Source organism: Scomber scombrus, chromosome 22 (assembly GCF_963691925.1).
Source record: "Scomber scombrus chromosome 22, fScoSco1.1, whole genome shotgun sequence".
NCBI classification, from domain to species: domain Eukaryota; kingdom Metazoa; phylum Chordata; class Actinopteri; order Scombriformes; family Scombridae; genus Scomber; species Scomber scombrus.
Window position 1 is genome coordinate 17,065,581 of NC_084991.1, and position 15,209 is coordinate 17,080,789.

Genomic DNA, 15,209 nt, shown 5'->3' on the forward strand with positions numbered 1-15,209 from the left:
CCCACTCCGCTTCTAATATTCACATAGCAGTGGAAATGTCTTGTAGTACCACTGACCCGCTGCAGACAGTGTAATATTCCAGTCTTGTAGTTGTGTTTGATAATATGTGACAGTTGGAACGCTGGGTATACTTAAGCTTTAAAGATACATATCATGTTCTTGTGTTTGTTGGTAAACATGTATTAATATCAGAAATGTGTTCTTCATTTTCTTTCACATTTTGTTATTAAAATATGCAAGCAAAGGCTTCAAACTCAGTAACATTTTTCACAGTAAAATCCAGTCAAGTTGCTGGATTTGTTCTTGTTGTTCATGTCTGAGAAATATTTACCAAAAGTCTGCTAACTTTAGTGACAAAGCCACTAAAGGCCGCACTGAGGTTGGACTTTCCTTTGGAGGAGCAGTTCTTTGTAAGACTATTTTATGTTGTTTCATGTGGAGATGTAAACCAAAATCAAAAAAAGTTCTGTCACTCCTTCAGCACAATTCTATTCTCTGCTTCCCATAAGTATACCCCCTAGGCTTCAAATATTCATATTTTTGCCAAACTATGGTGACAGTATTGCACAATGTCTCTCACTCCGTCAAGCTTTTTAGTAGCTTTAGCAGTCGATCAATCAGTAACCTAAAACAGAAATGAAATAAAAGACAAACAGACAAGATAGAGGCAGTAGTACAGGCCAGTTTGTAGAACTGACAGGGTTGTGCATGAGAACTGAAACAGATGAAGAGTATTTAGCATATTATGGGGAAATTTTCATTGTAAGAGATTACTATAGATAATGTAGAAGTGGTTAAGGCTGAACGAGAGGTTGTGTATGTTTCGATCATCTTATTCATCATAACAACTGCCTATTGTTGAAATCCATTGTAACTCACATGAAATCATGTCAACCACTGCGGTTATGATCCTTAAAAGATGGAACAACAACCTTTTTTTACAGCCACCTTTCACGTATGCACATGTTGAGTATTTGATACTCAAAATAAAGACTTTGAGCGCAGAGTGACTTAACAGTAATGTGTTCAGGTGACACAAGTTAGCACCGCTCTGTGGTGATGATTCACAAATGCCACACAGTAGTAGCTGCTGTTGGATGTCAGCTTCTGTCCCCATTACTCTTACTGGATTTTCCTCCTGGGAATGCAGCAGCAGTAGAGCAAGCAAGAGATTTGCCAGCAAGCACGATAGCACACATCTGTACACCCTGCTGTAGACAGGCAAATGCCTCATTACTGACAGAGTGTGTGGGGGTGTGTGGTTGAGTTTTGGCAGCTCGTCAGGGAGATAAAAGTCAAATAGGATAAGAGAGAAAGAGAAAGAATACATGCAACAACAGAGAGAGCTAGTGAAGGGTGATTTAACCTGGAAACCCCCACACATTCCTGTTCCTTTTGGTATAGTGAAAGTACACAAAATATTGTGGACATAGTACACTTTAAACACATACACAGACTGCAGTAAGTGCCCTGTGGTACAAGTTGTTTTTAATGTGTAGGGCCACCAGTGCTGGGTAAAATATGGCCCTAGTTATTGCCAGACAAGGGTGGGGTATCCTGCCGTCGCATTGGGCCCTCAGTTAGACTAATGAATGGCGGCTTTTATCTTGAAACCGCACGTGAACTACAGTGGAGGAAAGAATGTCAGGTCGGGAGGAGAGACCTTGGCTGCTTGCTAGTGTGGGCAGAGTTTCTGTGAGTTTTTCCAAATATGCTCATTCATGGGGGTGAACACACAAGGTGTTATGTATGTACGAGCTCGGGCACAGACTAGGGTACAAAAGAGATACACACACCACCAGCAAAGACACCAACATCTGCGGGTCACACAAACGCTAAACCAACATAGGCTGTGTTCATCCAGACACTAGACAAAACAACAGGCTGGCATTCCCAGCACACACACACATAAACACACACACACAGACCTGAACATTCCCTTAACGTTCACAGATATTTATCTGTCTCTTGGAGCAGGATATGGCTTATCATTTTAGTGCAAATTCAGTGTCAGTGAAATGTGTCCCTTTGTACAGTAAAATATCAGGATCTCTCACTACCTGACCCATTTAACATATTTTGACCCACTGTACTAAACCTGAAACCATAATTTGTCAAGTATGTCTTAAAACAATAGTCAGGGGCCTAAGCAAATATTTACATTTTTTTTTTCTTTCATTTTAATCATATGGGCCATAAAGAGATATCTTTATAATGCAATTTAAAGGTAAGTGACACAGTTCTCCTTCAATATCAAAATGTATTTAAAAGTTTACTTGCCCAAATTTGTCAAAACAAGTATAAATCTTTCAAGGTTACTGTCTTTTTGTTACTATACGTGAACACGAAAACAGTGTCCATCCAGATTTTCTTCTATCCACTTATATTATACCTAATATTGACTTTAGAAAAACTTTGAAATAATTTTTTCCTAATGAGAACTGCAGATTTTAACCCCCATTGTGAGCATATTTTGAGGGTATTTTTTTAATGGTCATTATGAACAGAAGGAATAATTACAGCAAGAAAAAAAAACCCTCCAAAACATGCTTTACTTCACAACATTTATAGAGATACCTACAGCCATCATGATCCATAATAATGATCATATAATTGAAAATGAGCCTTTTTACCAAACAAATGATGTTGGAACTCAAAGCAAGAGCACCTTTGAAAGAAATAATAACACAATCGTCCTCTTACAAAAGAAAAGGTCAATTTACAGGTGTGTTGCAGTTTCACAATGTTGCCGTGTTTACCATTATCCCATAATTGTCATTTGTGGCGGTTGTGGCTGCTGTTCTGCGAAAGTTTCATTTCACTTTAACTAAATTTACCTTGTACTACTTTGTAATTTGTTGTAATTTAGTTGTAATTTAAAGACGTGTTTTTACAATCTTGTATTGCTGCTTTTATTATAATAAAGGAACTTCTTTTTCTGTACATTACATAACCTTAAAGTAACAAAAAACATGGTGACATAATTATGTTCTTACTGGAACAGACTATTACTGTTTTTTTGGAGGAGCAAAGATCAGCTGTCAGGGGATGTTCTCACATACACAACTTGACACTACAAGAATGTAAAACGGCATAGGCAATTAAATGCAAAACTGAGTCTCAGACATGAGAAACGTCACCGTGCCGTGAGCGTATGGGCGTGGGTCTAACAGGCTAATCACCTTTCAGAAAAACAAGTTAGAGAAACTCTCCACGCCCTTCCAACTTGTATCCACACTCACCAGGAAGAGACTCATCTGAGAAAAAACCACAAACTTTCCATGATGCTGTCTTTCTCTCTGTTGATGTTGATGTTGATTGAAGCAGGAAGTTGTGCCCTTACCGCTGGACTTGTGTGCTGTGTGCTGTGGCTTGGCCTTTACACCCTCACAAAAATGGAGCAAAGTGCATACCAAATACCCCCAGGAACCTTTTTCCTTTTCTACAATTGCTGTCATGTATTATATTTCCCTCCCCCCACTTCTGATGTGGCTTAAATCTCTCTGTATTTACTTAATTCATATTGAGGTTTAAGTCCAGATGGATCCTCCGAGCAAAGCTGCCCTTGTATAAGCACTGTAAAGTTGTTTTTTTTCTTTTCTGTAGCTACAGTATATTCCATTATGACTATTCACACTCATTGCTTTCCAGAACATCTTGAGTTATTCATGCTCTGTGCTTGGCAAGACAAAATTCAGAGCATAAACCAACTTTGAGTTGGAGGGATTAAACATGTCCGTCGCTGTACATATTGATGTACAAATTATTCACTTCCTCTTTTCAGTCATACATGAGATTCTCCAATCTGAGGACTCAGTTCCTCAGTATAGGGAAAAGCAGGAGACTCGTACAGTGAATTCCATTATGTGTCAATGAGTTGAACAATATAAACCTCATATAGCTGTGTATGCACTTCCTTATGTGTGTGAGTGTGTGCGCCCGTAGGTGTCTGTGTGTATGTGTGTATTTATAGCAATGACATTTGAGATAGCGAGGGGCCTGCCAAGACCAGTCAAGTCCAGTTTTGAAAGATGATTCCTGAATGTTCCCTTCAACACCTTCATGTGTTGCTAACACACAGGTAACAAGTAAGCGGACTGAGCAGCTTAAGACATATGTTTGCAAGTCTATCAAAATATTCTTCAATTTTAAATTATGAAGATGTAAAAAGTAGGTGTGTGACTCTCTGATGTCAATGGTTTTCATACATTCACATACACACACACACACACACACACACACACACACACACACACACACACACACACACACACACAGATACACACACAAACTCACTGCCAGCAATTACTGTACGGTCAGACATCGCCATATTCTGGTCATCCGGGCTCTAAAAAGCAAGACCAAGATGTAAGATACACCTGCTTAGCTGCATATAACTTATTTGCTGATGACCTGCATCACCTTTTAAGGATGCTCAGCTAAAGCTATTGCATAATAATAAAGTCACATTCAAACTCTGAACGCCTTTAAAGGAATACTCCACTGAAAATCGACCTGTCAAAGATTCAATGCCTGTAGCTTGAAAAGGTGGCTCTACCAAGTTTGTATGATTGCAGTAGAGGTTACAGTGGATTCAGATGGGGATCCATAGTCACAGTAAAAGAATGTCTTAAGATTGTCCATGCCAACTTGTCAAACGTTATAGTCATGGCTAAGAGAGGATTGCAATGTCAATAGCAACTCCTGTCAGTCAGTCCACTACTTAAGTTCATACTGATTGTTACACAGGGGAAGTCTCCTACTAACAATGGTAATCCCCTGATTTTTTATCCAGCATCTGACCAAACTGCTGCTTGTTCAATACTTTATCACTTAATGACCAAATAATTGCAATAATGACATTCGTATTTGTCCCAGATGTATGTGTTGAGTGCTAATTTGAAAATCCTAGCATGCTAACACACTAAACCGCAATGGAAAACATGGTAAACATACCTGCAAATCATCAGCATGTTTGCATTGTCATTGTCATTTCAAATGGTCATTTTCAACTCAATTAAAGACTGTATAATTCCTGTAAATGTTGCAGTTGTGTGTGGATCAGCAGAGAGAGACTGCACATGCGGACTGGCTCCTGTGTATGTGGCATATTGCATGTGGCACGTTTCTAGTCTTGTGCAGTGACTTGCTGACTTTCCCTGGTGGAATGGCAAAGTTTCAGTGGCCCACGGCTGAGTCATTATACACTCACTGACACACAGCCCGAACAGGCCACATAGCAGAGTGTCTGCAGCGGGTTTGTGTGAGATATAAATATGTAACATTCGATGAATATTACATACATGTTCCTCACACTTTATCTGGGACAGAGACTTCACACATATTCAGTGTAACTCCGTGTGTACTAGACTGTGGCATCTTGTGAGCTAGAGCTCATCCTAGATTAATGTCATATCATATCATACCCTAAGTGAATATATCATTTTGATTTGTTGAGGGGTGACTGTTATTTTTAGTTTTGCTGAAATTGATATTTTAAAGAGGATATGTTTGACTGCCTTTCTATGGTGAGTATGTGAGGAAAGTTTGAGCATTTAATTGTGTAGCCATATTCTAAATTCACATATGTTATTTTGACTAAATGTGTTTTAGGTTCTCTATGTTCTCAAACATAAAATGTAGTCCTCAAAAATCAGAAAACATCTATAGCAGCTGAATGGGATAAAAGATTTAAAGGAATGTCTTTTTGGATTCAGCTTTTCCCCCTTTTTTGCCCCCACATAATCCCATAATCATAAGATCACAAAAAAGTTCCTCTATTTAATTGACAGTCTCGATGTTCATTTTTAACTGCCTTTTGTAGTCTACTTTAGAAGTCTATCTGTCTGCCATATAATTTTATTACTCACAGTATAACTTCAAAGACCAACATAAAGTGTATGATAACCTTATCATTCATGTAGATAAGAAGGAACACACAGGTTTTTATCACAGGTTCCTGTCAGAATACTGTCTCAGCTGAATTTCACCTCTCTCCAGGCTAAAAATGACAGAGAGAGAAAAGCAGAGAGAGAGAGAGAGAGAGAGAGAGAGAGAGAGAGAGAGAGAGAGAGAGAGAGAGAGAGAGAGAGAGAGAGAGAGAGAGAGAGAGAGAGAGACAGAGAGAGAGAGAGGGAGAGAGAAGAGATAGCATGCATGTGTGAGTGAGAGTCAGTGATGGTGCAACCTAAAATCCTCAATGTGACTCACGCTTTAAACAGCCTCAAACAGCTGGGGATCAAATCCCGTCTGGGCCCACGCAAGCTGCCATTTCACTTCAAGCTGCTATTCATGACACACGCTGTAAGTTTTATAGGCAACAAGTTGATGGGCTAAACCCAAAGTGTACAGCTCCCTGTCAGATCTGTGGTGATATAAGCATGACAGAGACTCCAAACATCCATCCATAAGATCCAAAGATACCTCATTGTGACTTGTTTGTTTGTTGGATTTTTCCATGCAGTATCTGCACTGCTGCCATCATGATTGTCCATAAGATAGGAGCATGTGTGCACTAGTAGACAGTATTAGTCATGAATGCAGGACATTTTTATGCCTCCCATGAAAATGTTGAACCTCATAAATGTTGCATTGTTAAATGATGTTCTTATCTGTTCTTATTTTAAGTGTTTACCTACACATTCCCCTGTCAGATTTTCATATAAATCCAATTTATAACCTCTGTTTTGTTATATAACCTAAAAAATATTTTATTTTTTGTTATGCCTGTCAAGTGAAGTGTGAAAAATGCACCTCACTAACATGTGTTTATATCATGCCAACAGTGTGAAACATAGCTCCTCTCACCTATAATTAGTGACAGCATATAATTAAAGCTGCATAGGTTTGGTTTAGATTTAACCCTCAACCTCTTTTGGGCCGATAAGTCAGAGAGCATTTAAATAATGGCGTATGGAAAAATATCAGTAATTGATTTTAGTATCATCCCCATGTCATTGCCAGCTAGCTGAGACAGGCAAACATTAACTTGGATCAAGGAAGTGAAAGCCCATACGTCAGCAAAGAGCCATGATAAGATGGCGATATAGTCTACCTGTTTTAAGATTGAACAGGAACTCTAAAGTTGCTGCTACTGCAATGTAAGCATGTTGGGCTGATGCAGTGTTGAGTTGTTCTGGATGCAGAATTCATGCATAGTTATCCATGCATGTGGTGGTTTGCCAGAGCTTTGCCTCTTCATCTGGCACTCCTCCTGTTTAAATCATTAAATCGGTCCTTACACAAACCTACAGGATGAGTGTGGTGATCTTCTATATTTCTCTTAACATTAACAAAATCCTGTGAAAAGACCAAAACCAACAAGTCATCCCACAAACAAATATTGTCTGTGTACCAAAAGCTTAGATTAATCCTTTGTTACCCAGATCTCCATTGTGATCTAAAAGCTATAACAATCACATAAATGAACCATGCTGTTTGTGTGGGTGACATCACCATGAACATGGCCATTGTATTGTATTTGAGTCAATCCCACATACACCATCCTGTTGCTGTAAATACTCACTTGTGCACTAGATGTAAATTAAAAATACCAATTAGTGGTCTCCAACAAATGCACATTTAATAAGTATATTTACTGTTTTAAGAAATTGCAGTTTGTCACCTTTTTTCTTTAGGAGACAGGGTTCCAAATACACTGACTCTTTGTATGACTTTTTGACAATAGCTTGAATATTACCAGCCTTATCATCTAAACTACAAATGTTATAATATATAGTAAGGGGACAAAACAGCTGAACAACTGACTCAATCTTATTTAACCATGTTAAAGTTTAGGTTATTTTTGGTTGACTCAGTGTCAGGGGACATGCCAGGGCATGCAGACCAACTGCCAGATGGTTTAGTCTGTGTAATGTCTGAGGTTGAAGGGGGTGGTGAAAGAGAATAAAGCCAATCAGCTCAAATTTCACTTTCATCCTGCGCAGTCGTGACAACACTAAGATCTTACAATCTCCTATTAGAGATAAAGAGGATTCTGAGGCAGAAAACTCAAATATGTCTTGTTCTACTGTTGTATTGTCCTGTTTCCTGAGTTTAAGTGTATTGTAGCATGTGTGTGTATGTGTGTAAAAGATGTGAATCGTCACATTGAGGAACTGAGGTTCAAGCTGTGTTCCTGCTAGAGAACAGGATGCTATGCTGGTGAGTTATGTCAGGACATGTTGAGCTGAAACTGGGACTTGGCCCAACTTGCCCTGAGGTGTGTGTGGCTTTGTGTGTGTGGCTTTGTGTGTACGTGGGTGGAGAAGTCTGTAGAGGTAGCATTAATCACTCTCTTAGTTACTTCAACCTGCCTAATTTCTCGGGAGGTAAAGCAACAAGCACAAAACATCACACACATAACTGTGAGGACTTGACAGACTGGATCCAACCCTGACATTTTTAAAGGGAAAACAGGCCACGCTGATGTCAGGGTAAAAAGCTCACAAAAGAGAGAAACAGCAGGAGCTACAGTTTCTCTGTCAAACCACAGCTCAACATCAGCAAACTTGAAAAAATATGTGTTGTTGCATTTATATTTTTAAAATGGGGCACAAACAATGTTTTTTTTGTTTGTTTTTTAAAATTATTTTTTAATATTTCAAAGGAAAAAATATGTGTTGCCATGGTTATGTTCACAAATCCTGCCCCCATCCTCAGAATGAACTCAGTCCAAACATCAGAAAATGCTGAGAGGCTATGGCTGAAAAATACAGTAAATGTCACAGAGAACATTCCTGTGGGAGCACAAATTAAAGCAGACTGAACCTGTAGAGACTCAACAATTGGATGTGGTGCCAATACCATGAATGTCATGTGGCCCCTAAAACTAAAACCTTGGATGAAAAATCTCTGTCCTGCCCAACAACAGCTTTTTTAAACTCCTCATTTCTTATTAGCTTCTAATTTCATTCTAAACCAGTGGTTTATTTTTTGTAACACTGAATCACATGCAAATCTGAGCAGACCAAGGACAAAGTGATCTTGTTACTTATACAGTGTGCAGAATAGACATTATGGTCATAATAACAATATGGCATGTTAATTCATGTCTTGAAATACAGGTTTGAACAGTAGTGCCATCCAGTTTGCATTTAAACAATCCAAAACAGCAAGAGTCTACAATGAGGCTGTACTTAGGCGGTGCTTTAAGCGAAATGCCAACAACAACATGCTAGCATGTTGAATTGGTTCAGATATTTCAGTCAAAACCAACCAACACTGACCAAGAGCTAGGCCACTGGCGTGGATAAAATTACAACACAACATGTCAACATGGTGGCATCTCTTAAGCTAGGCTGCACCCTGACCTCTGACCTCCCTGTGGACAGGCAGGATCCATTTGGAGACCACAAATAGAGTGTAGATTGTACAAAATTAAACATGTGTCACTATAAATCATTTTATTCATCATTCATCAGTATTGTCTTGTGGATTTTCCAAAATAGGCTTTAAAATATAGCTTTGTTCTCTTGGCACAACATGTAGCTATCAGCTTCTCATCTGTGGCTTTGGCATAAACTCTTATGCATTTCATTGGAGATATTTAGGGCCCATGTACTTCAAATTGCGAATCTGTAGGAAAAGATCGACGTAGGAGAACGAAATTTGGTATGCAAATGTATCATGTCCAGATGCACAAAAAAGTTTGGGGGACCACACTGTCCTTCCAACAGGAAGTCAGCCATTTTGATTCAAAATTGCGATTTTGGCACTAGTTTTGGCATTTCCAGTCGTCCTAGAAATTTCACCCCACTGACTTCAAATTTGGTCTGTATCATCTAAAGACCTTGGAGATGAAAAGTTATCAAAATCTTTTGCCTGTGTTATACATGGTGGGCGTGGCAGTGCGGCAAATTCTGATGTTTCGCCATGAAATTTTAAAGCCTTAAAACTTGACTCCACATTGTCTGATCTTTTCCAAATTGTAAATGCTTGTTAAGAGTCCCGGTCTGAAGACATGTACAGGCCCATATTCAGTGACAGTCATAGCGCCAGCTGCTGGCAACAGGAAGTAATACGCGTCATTCTTTGACTAATTACTCCTAATAGGTCAGGTAAATACACCTGGAATTGACTCAGCTAGAAAGTAAGACCATGATAATGCTACTTCCTGAAGCTCATGACCCATAATCAATGCTGTTGCCATGGTAACCATTAAAATACAATGCTGTTTTTGACAGGCAAAGGATGCTTCTACAATCATGAAACTTGACACACACATCTGGAGGGCAGCCAGTTAACATTAGAGGTCTTTGACATGGGTGTGGCAAAACGACTCAACAGCCCCCTCTTGAAAATGCATATGTATCATGAACAGAAGCACAAAAAAGTCTCTTGGAGCCATAACGAGGGCCCGATCATCGCTGTTTGCAGTCTGCAATCTTTCTATTGCTTCCTTTGATGGTTACTGTTTTTGACTGTTGTGTATATTTCTTGTGATGTCATATGTTTGAAGTGTAATTAAAGACAAGTAGTTAATCCTGTAGCAAAATGTAGCTAACCTAAATGCTGCTTTTTTCATGTAGTAAAGCAATATTAAAATCATGTTATAAAAAATTTAAATAAAAAAATTGGCCTGTCCTTAACAAAAGATTTGTGATGCTCCTTTCAAAGGTAAAGCAACGTTCAGGCTTCAACAGCATGTATACATTAATGTGAAGGTGAGACTGTGTTTTCACAATTGATTCACTGATTCAAATGTCAAAAGTCATACCGTCAATTATATTGCAATAAAAACTCCACTTTTAAAACAACATTGAACTATAATTCAGGTGCGACATCACTTCTCTATACTTTATAATGTAGGATTTAACGGAGGTTGTAACTGTTTTAGGTAAACTCTAAATACAAACCAAGTGAAGATAATTTGCTGCTATTTAATTGGTTTTAATCAATGCAAATGAGAGAGACACATGGGCCTGTGGGGGATGATTTACCTGCACATATTCATCTTGACATAATGTCACTGATTCTACTGAGACACATTTCACTTCCCCATCATTTTTAATCCCAACTGATTCCCACAAAAGGGTTCACATGTTTGTGTGAGCATGTTAAAAGAAACTTGAAAGGCATTCATTCAGTATTCTGGCCATATGGCTACCAAGCCTCTCAGGACTTCAACGAAAGCAGCTAATCTGTAGTTGTCAGCTCAGGCTCATATAGAAGCTATAGAATATGACAGGTACTGCCCCCCGACAGCAACCCCCAACAGGACAGCAGTTGTGAGGGACCACACTGATCCAGGCTACAGCTTTGACAGGCCCTGCCTCCCACCTCTGTCTTTGCAGTAATGAAATAAGTGCCTGTGGTGAACAGCACTCAGGAAATTGGCCCTGCGCAGCTTCTGTCTATGTTGTCAGTGGTTTCAGGAGGCGGGCACAGGTGCTAGAAGCAGAGAGGTAGAAAATAGAATAAATGAGAGGAAGAGTGGGCAGTGGGAGAAATGAGGGGATGAAAACAAGGCGATGTGGTGGAAAGTGATAGATCGAGAGACGTGAAACGAAGAACTTGAGTGAAATGTCTGTCTAGATTAGAGAGGAAATGAGTGTGCTGCAGAGGAAGTGTGAATGTCACAGCATCTCTCCTCTCTCCCTCCTACTTGTACATTAACAACAGTATTAGAGTGATGTCACATCCCAGAGAGAGCCTGAGGCTGTGTGTTTCCAGGCTGCTGTTAATTTGTTTTGTGAGGACAAAGGTGAAGTGAAGATTGTGTAGCAGTAAGAAGGACTCAGTGTCATTGCAGAATTAGTGAGACAACTGCAGAGGGGAAATGGATATTGTGTCAGGGTGACAGACATTCAGTGTGGCCCTAAAGAGTCAGAGGAGACAGAGATGGTATTTAACTGCAGTAAAAGCTGTTGTAAAAACATGCAGTGAAAATGAATGCCATAAATATAGACTGCTCTTGCACTATACTGTCTGATGACCTCTTAACTCTTACAGCAGTAAATATTACAATAACATGTTTAAAAGAATAGTCTATGTATTTTAGAAAAATTGCTGGTTTGCTGCCTTACCCAGGGTTAGATGGATACATCAATGTCCATCAAAACCGAATAAATACACCTTCAAGTTCCAAAACTGGACGCAAAAAATGATGTGCTTTTCATTATTGTCTGATGTTCAAAAAGAGCATATGAGGAAATTATTTATTTTATTATGTAGTAGTACTGTCAGACAGGTAGAAACAGGGTATGATTATTACATTTCTCTCACTATTAAAGATAAACTGCTATAATCGACAGACTGACACAGGTTCAGCAAACTACTGTTTTAATTGCTTTTCACTTTCTGATTGTTTGGGGAGAATTGGTATAACCTACTAGCTGATGCAAATGCATGTTACCATGGTTACATGTATACGCTGCCTATGCAGATGATTTTCTTGACAGTTCATGTCCAGAAGTAAGAATAGTATTAGGTGTTTAGAATAATTCCAAAATCAATTAAAGCTGCGATGAACGGGCCCTCGTTCCCCCGCCCCGGCCCCGAAACAGCGAAATTCCCCGCATCGCATCTTAAAGGTCATACGATGATACAGAGTGAACATGAAGTTGGTCGGATAAAATCTGTAGGAGGAGTTTGTTAAAGTATGTGACGTGGAAATGGCAACAAACAGCGCCAAAATTGAAAATTTGAATCAAAATGGCTCACTTCCTGTTGGAGTTAAAAACTATATAAAACTAAATATCCGTTATTAAAATTCCAGTGGTTGGCCTGTATTGCTTGGTCTGTTAGTCACAGTGAAGAGAAAATGTTATCATTATAATGAATTTCCTAATAAGGAAATAACATTTTCTCATTAAAACAAGTTTTTTTTTCTCTAGAAACTGAGCAATGTTTGGCATGGTGGCAGTAATAAATGAAATCCTGATTATTTGACACATTTAGGACAAGCTAAATCTATTTCATGATGAGCCATCACCTTGCATTGAGTCATGGCACATACATCTTCACTCCATTGTGGAATTGGATACAACATGATGTTTGAAATGTGGGAAGATGTGTAGTTTTCTGCATGAAACCAGTATTTTTAATTCAATGCCAAGCTTTGCTTAGTATTTTATGGACTGGATGCACAGAGTTGAAACTGATATTGATTTTCACATCTGACTGACAAATCTGTTTTCCAAAACCTTTGACTGCCCCTTTAAAAGCAGTGCCTCCTTTGGGTTGAGACACTCTCCATCCTCCCCTGGGATGCTGCCCAGTCGTGCAGCTCAACTACAAGAGTGACTTTGATAGGCCAAACCCAATCCTGAGCAGCAAGTGCAAGTCATCATATTTCTTCAGATTGATTTTTTTGCTGTTTTAGAGGGCCTGAGGTGTGTGTGTTCATCTGTAATTAGATTCCAGGCTGCAATTTGTACACCCTTCAGCAATCGCTCCACTTAACTGGAAGGTGACAGAGGAAGTTAATTGGCTTCTTTACTTGCAGCGGCAAGGCTGTTGATCAAGCGTTGGCATGCTCCATGCCCTAGGAGGCAAGACATATTTGCACTTTGTGAAGATTTTCTGATAGTATCTTGATAGGCCACCCTCTGCTATTGTTATTGGTGGTCGATCATCAGATAAAAAATACAGGGTGTTTATTTAATTTATTCCTTTTTAATTGAATACATTTGAATTTAATTTAGTGCTTGATGGTCAAATCAATCAGTGGACAAAAGGAAAGAATAAATATATCTTACAGGCTCATTAAATGTCAAGGTTGCTTTGGGATTGGTAACTCTAAATAGCAAAAGTCTTGTGATAAGACGGACAGGGACAAAGGAGATGTGTAAGGAGATAGGTACAACAGTGCCTGAGAAAACAACTCAGACGATGTACATGGCCTGTTGACAAAATTGTATTGTAGGGGAACAGAAAATAACAGCAGTGAAGTCAAAGGGAGGGAAAAAAGCCAAATGGTAGCCTATTGTGGAAAATGGAGGTAGAGAAAGTGAACTGGAGGAGAGGACATAAAAGCGAAGAGAGAGTAAAATAAGGGGGGAGAGGAGGCGAGTGCCTGATGGTTAGCAGATAACACACGTAATACAAATGACAGTTGAGTTATAAATATAAGTGAACACAGGGCAGGTTGGCACAGAGTGTCATGCACAGGTCAGGGCCTGGCTGACAGTGTCATACCACTCTGTTCTTGTTACAACAGCTGTCCAACCTGTATTTGTTCAAATTTCTGTCCATCTCCAGTCAACACACGTCATTTGCATTAACTGATAATCTCCGACCCTGTACGGAAACATTTCAGACGCAGACTGAGTGATTGTCTTCCATATTTGAACGCGCATTTGTCTAACATGCTTGTGCAAGTTGTGTTTGAGAGTATAGATTTATGTGCTTATAATGCCTGTCTATGTGTGTAGTCTGACTGTATGTGGTATATTATTCATGTTTTATATATGTGTATAAATACAAGTGTGTCTATCAGCCTTTCTGCCCTTAAAGTCAATAGAATAGAGGTTGAAGGTTGGTTTGCTCAGTTTGTTTGTGCGTGTGTGATTTTCAATGGGTAATAACCCAGTGAAACTGTGATCCAAAAATCAGGGCAGCTTTGATGACGGCCAAAAACACACACATATAAAGCTGTAACATCTAGATTATATGTGAACCAAATCTCAAAATGACCCCTTCCTACGCAGCCAGCATCACTTTAAAATCCTCCACGATGTGACACACAGCATGAATGTACTCTGTGGAAAAGACCATTTTCTCTTATGAAAAACAATGATCTAAGAGATAAATTATTGCAATAACTGCATGTGTCTAAACACTGTAATACACGAGCCATGAGTGTCTAGCCATGGATTAGTGGCTTATCAGGTGGGTTTTTACTTTTGTTCAGTGGTTGGTGGAGTTGGTACAAAATCGCCAGTGAACAGGGAGGACTATGGTTAACAATAAACACAGACTTCAGCAACCTGATTTGTAAGCTTTATGCATACGTCTCACTTGAACACACAATTTACATTTACAACATAAAGTGTAAACACACCTGCCACAGCCTCAGTCTAGACTAAATCTGTCATTGCCCCACAAGAACAGGGTGCCTTGTTCCAGCATCCAGCCAAAGCTGAGCCCTCTGTATTTATGAGGGTATTTCCTACCACGAGGTATTAAGTATTGGCAGGAACAGGTTAGTGGAGCGTAAAATGCCCCCTTCATGTATAATAAAGCTGTACTTTGAAGATTAGCATACT